The sequence below is a fragment of the Teleopsis dalmanni genome, chromosome 2 (assembly GCF_002237135.1).
Source record: "Teleopsis dalmanni isolate 2A chromosome 2, ASM223713v2, whole genome shotgun sequence".
Classification (NCBI taxonomy): Eukaryota; Metazoa; Arthropoda; class Insecta; order Diptera; family Diopsidae; genus Teleopsis; species Teleopsis dalmanni.
The window spans coordinates 63472362-63478066 of record NC_051847.1 but is presented as its reverse complement, the minus strand read 5'-3'; the positions used below and the strand labels follow the sequence as shown (position 1 = coordinate 63478066).

The following is a 5705-nucleotide window of genomic DNA, read 5'->3' as shown; positions in this document are numbered from 1 at the left end:
TTATTTATCATAAATTTATCTACAATATATACATATAAAAAAAAAATATTTTAATTTGTGTTTTCCAATATTTACCAAATCACGAATCGATTGTTTATGTCTTTTGCAAGAGGGAATGGACTACGATTGTGACGTGGGCCACCAAGTGTTGAGTAGTCGGTAATTGGCAGTCTTGTGTCTGTTTTCTCAGATCCTCCCCAGGACGGTAGAGATTCTAATGCTATACTCTTTTTTGTTCAAAGAAAGACACTTATTAAGAAATGACCAATATGATTAGTTTCCATTGCATTTAACTTACAGAAAATCTTGAGCTTAAAGATCTAAAATCTTCATTTGATATCGGATCAAGTCGCATGACTCTGTAAAAAAGAAGAAAATAAAAATTATTTACTTTGTTTTAATATTAAATTATACTTAATATGTGATGGTGATTTTGATCTCAAAAATGATTACAACCGCTTTGAATGTTTACAAACTTAATAATATTATTTTTAAAATAAATTAAAATGTATTAAAATAATAGTTTAATTAAATTTGTTTTATTTACGGTAATATTGAAGGTGCGTGCAAAATTGCGTTTAACTGCCGTTTTGCTCCGGCCTTAACTTAAAAGGTATGCAATTTTTATTTTTTAAATAATTTATTTTTCCTACGATTAAGCATGCATGTCTCTCTAAAAAAATAATAGGTGTGTTAATTGCGTTAACCGAAACAGCCGCTATAAATGTTATATAGTAAGTATCTACATATGCCTAAATTATAATATATTCTAACGATTTTTTAAGTACAAAAATTGTGCATAAAGATAAATAGCCTGCCATTGACCTTAGAACTTTTTACAAGGTTTTTCACATTAGATAAATGAACCAGTTTTCTTTTTATAATTGTATTACATTTTGCCAAAAATTTATTTATAAAAAAGTTTCTAAACTTCAGTGTCACAAAATAATGAACTATTTACTTTAACCACATATTTTTCAAAAATCCTCCATATCTTACACTATAGATAATATTAAATATATAGCGCTATAAATTGAATTTAATTAATTAGAAAAAAGGCCATTTCAATAAACAAGAACCTGAAAAGCCAGCTAACAGCACCAAAAAAAAAAGATTCAAATAAATTTTTAAGTTTTTTAAACAATATACACATTTACAAAAATCCTCCAAACTTTATACTATAGATAATATTAAAGATATTAAGCTATAAATTGAATTTAATTAATTAAAAAAGAAAGCCATTTCAATTCAATTACGCAAGTGATTGATATATATAAGTATATATATTAAAATAAACAAGAGCCCGAAAAGCCAGCTAACAGCATCAAAAATTAAAATCAAATATTATAGTGAATATTATAGAAAAATTCAAATAAATTTTTTAATTTTTTAAACAACATACATTTACCGTAAAAGCTACATAATCAGAAATTTTTCTGATAGCTAAATTAGACATCAAATGTAAGTAGAACTTATACATGGACCAACGAAAGTTTTTCTGTTAATATCAAGTACGAACTTAATATAATAGCTCATAGAGATGTTATTGTTAGTTCAATAGTGAATATTCATAAAATCAATTTAAGAAATTTGTAAACCCATGCCGAGTATTTGTTTTAAGCCGCATAGGTGTTTCTTACCAATACGTTTGGTATGAATATATGTCAACATAATACAATTATTTAAATGCTAAGTGCTAATTGCTTTTTAACAGCACTAAAAACGTGTTTGTTTTAATATAATGAACTATAAATTAATGGATTTATACGAAATGTTATTGAAACTAATTTTTACATAATTGTAGTTCTGTTTTTAATATAAAGATTTTTGAGTGAATTACAATAACAAAGTTGTATTTTATGTTTACTTAATTGAATTTGTAGCTGACAATACAATTGTTTGGAGTATTCTCAAATACCCATTAGCAGTAGTCTTTTTGGTAATATTTCCTATACAAAACTATTCGTAAATAATTTTTAGACTGCAAGTACCAGAAGACCGCATATAGGTCAACTAAAAAATCTATTCATCAGTAGAGATATAATCAAATCATAAAACCGAAACGTGCTGTGTGCTGTTAACCCATCAATGAAATTTGCAACAAAAGTAAATATGTTGTATTGTATATAAGTTATATATAATATAACATATGAGTTAAATTTATATAAAATTTGTATACTTTGAGATTATAAATAACATATTTGTGTATAATAAAAATTGTATTAAAATGTGGTAACAAAAGGGTTAACGTTTAAAGAAATTTTACTTTAGTGTTTGGCTTTAGATTTGCATTGGCAAAAATTAGTAATACTGTATATACTATAAGTTCCCTTATTTTAGTACTTAGAATACAAGACTTATGTTTGAAGAACTTTTTTATAAACATGAAAAGGTTAAAATGAAGAACCTCCTTTAATATTTTTTTTTACCTAAAAAGTATGAGTATGTCATGTGTAGCTTTAGTTTTAGTAATTTAGTAATTTTAGTAATTAGTAATACTGTATATACTATAAGTTCCCTTATTTTGGTACTTAGAACACAAGATTTATGTTTGAAGAACTTTTTTATGAACATGAAAAGGTTAAAATGAAGAACCTCCTATAATATTTTTTTTTACCTAAAAAGTATGAGTATGCAATGTGTAGCTTAGGTTTTCCTATAAACTATAAAAAAAAAAATTAACGAAAAAATACTTAATATCATACCCGTATACATCATGTAAGTTTAGACATTGAAAGAGCTGACATCTCAAGGTGAATTTTTTTACTGTAGATATTATTGCATTTCATTTGAATATATACAATTTGAAACGTGTATATGTTATGGTTTAATTAATATTAACAAAACAAAATTAATTAATTATATTAAGGTACACGCTTACTGCACTTACAAAAACACAAATAGCATAAAAAATTATTATAAAAAAATTATGCTAGCTAACTGCACTAAATGAAAATGTGCCGTAGAAAATTTTTAATATTAAACTATCCAAGCAGATAATAATTTTACTCTCATGTTTTCTATTATTTGGTAGTTAAGCATGATATAGACCAAAGCTTTCCAAAGTACGGTCCGCGGGCCATATGCGGTTTATGTTTGTGAGGCCCGCAACATGTTTTTAATCTACTATAACATTTGTAATAAGGAGTACCTTACATTGACATCGAGCAATTTGTTTTTTTTGAAATCGAGAACAATAGAGGAGTACCTAGGAGTATAGTCTAGGGTTAGTACATTTTCGTGTATTAACCGAGATACAAAGTTAAGGCTTAAAGAAAACGTCAACATCCCAAAAATGGTTTATTAAATTACTTAATTCATAGACTAATTATTACATAAAGTGTACTTTCATTATATATTCATTAAATATACATACTTTCCATTAAATATTCAGACTCCTGGTCTTAACTGCTGTAGGTATATACTAAATCGTATGAATACTAATAAGTAAACCCAATTAACAGAGCTACGATAGATCGATTTTGCTATAGTTTTTCCAGCGAATGTTATCATACTCTTGAAAAAAACATTTTTAAAAAAGTAAAAGAAAAACAATAGATATGGTCTTTAAATCGAAGTTGCCATTCTTTTTGTATAGTTCAGGTTTTTGTTAGAAAACTCTTATATGGCGTCTTCAAAATTGTTATAAGTAAAATATCGAAAATTTTGATTAGAGGATTAATACATTTTATTCTACTTCTCAATGTTTCATCAGTTTTTACATCGGTAAAACGATAGTTTGGTTAATTGGAAAGTAATGGGTTTTGAAAATGGGTTTGAAAAAGCAGTGGCTTAGTCGTTTCAAAAGACGATTATAAAGAAAAGTACGTGGTAGAAGAAAAATTATTTAATTTTAACTTCTTTTACTTTAAATAATTTTAGTGCTAATAGTTATATATTAATTTATTAAAGATGAACGAAAGAAATTCGAAAAATGTTTTATTTAAATATTTTTCACAAAATACGTAAAAAATATTTTTAAAAGTTAGAATGGATCGAATAGAAATAAAAAGACAACAACAAAAATTTTTAGTTAATTTATTTAAATTTGTCTGACCATACAACGCTGTTTCGAGTATTGTCAAATACTGATCATCAGTGGTTTTAGGAAATAATTGAATTGAACACCTACATCATCGCTAAATTGCTAGGAAAATTTTACGCCAGTACTATTCTGATAATATAGGCTAGATAAATTTGTAGACTAGTAGTTTATAATGCCACCGGCACTTTGATGCCATAGGCTAGAATCTTTGTATTATCATAATGTCACCGGCATTTTGATGCCATTGGCTACAACCTATTGTAACCACTTAGAATTATAACAACATAGACTAGAATTCTTTTTTACTTAGTATTATAAATATACGAAAATAAACAACGTTTTTACTTTCTACTGGGTCTTTTTACTTGCTCTCGAACAAGCCAATAAAACAAATTTATTGCAACGATCCGGATCGCAATTGAGTGTTACCTCAGCAAAATCAAACGACGTATCGACGTTGGGTTTCATATAATTTATTTGGATTGTAAGTACCAGGCTTAGAACTCATGCCTGTCATATTGGAAACGATGACTAATAGTGTTTTTCTACAAGTAGCCAAGCCTGCACAAACTTTTAATGCTCAAGTTCCAAGTTTTAAAAAATTTTCAAACAAAAATAGTTTAACTTTGAACTACTATAATTTTTGAACTTGTTTAAAGAAATTATCTAGTTACTAGTTATCTTGTTACAGCTAGTTCACTTAAACTACTTGCATGAAATAACGTATCATGTTTATAATTTATTTATAAGATATTTATAGTTTTTTGATTATAGTTTTTTTTCGTAAAGATTTTTTGTTAGCACGCTGCATTTTTAATAGAATAGAATGACTAGAACCCGCCCCCGAATTTCATATGATTTTTTTTTTTTTGGATTTTTGCATCAATATCCATGAAGCAGAAAACAATTTCAAAATTAATTTTTGCATATTAAGCACAAAAATATTTTCTAAAATACTTTCATAGTTAATTAATTTTTGGAAAACAAGCATTTTAAATACCTCATTATATGAAAATTAAAATGTTGAATATTAAATATATTTGCACTGCACTTATGCAAAGCAGGCAATTTCAAATACGAGTATCTTTTTGGTCATGTAACGAAGAGGACCAAATGAAAAATGCGTTATTTACATTCTGACCAATTTTTCGTCATTAATCAAAAAAAAAAAAAAATATATATATATATATATATGCTAAAACAACAACAACAACAACAAGAAATCGAGGACATTATTTTAGAAAACTGCAAACAATTCATACTCAACACTGTGTTGACACTCGGAGATGGCTTTAATTAAAAATTTGTGTAGATAAGCACGTAGATACAATTTCTTGGACAGAAAAAAAACGTATTCCTCCAAAGTTGAAAGCTGAAAAAAGCTGACTGACTGACTGACTGAGTCCATACAACGATACTACTACGTTTTAGAAAACTATTTGTTTACATAGTAAATCATTTATGGTTATCATTGTGCTAACTTAAAGGTAAACTTGTTGCCGCAAAACAGACGTTGACGGAGTGTGATCGGAGTGTAGGCAAATGACAACTTTATTGTGAGATACCGAGAAGATAATTTATTTAACTGATGTCACTGAAAATCACTGCGGTTCGTTTGTGTATTTTCCAGTATAAATCTGATTTTTGTTAGCATATGTGT

At 26.9% G+C, this 5705-nt stretch overlaps 1 protein-coding gene and 1 long non-coding RNA gene across 2 annotated transcripts in view; one reads left to right on the top strand and one right to left on the bottom strand.

Annotated features, from left to right (window-relative positions):
• Positions 1 to 5705, top strand: part of LOC119679283 (terminal nucleotidyltransferase 5C) — a 291602-nt gene that overhangs the window by 104862 nt on the left and 181035 nt on the right. The gene's annotated exons all lie outside the window — the stretch shown is intronic.
• The window catches only part of LOC119679288, a 72862-nt gene continuing 67237 nt past the window's right edge, over positions 81 to 5705 (bottom strand). Inside the window, exons 2-3 of the long non-coding RNA XR_005252398.1 lie at positions 299 to 359; positions 81 to 227 (exon numbers count right to left, since the gene is read on the bottom strand). This is a non-coding gene — a long non-coding RNA (uncharacterized LOC119679288). The remainder of the gene's footprint in view (positions 228 to 298; positions 360 to 5705) is intronic.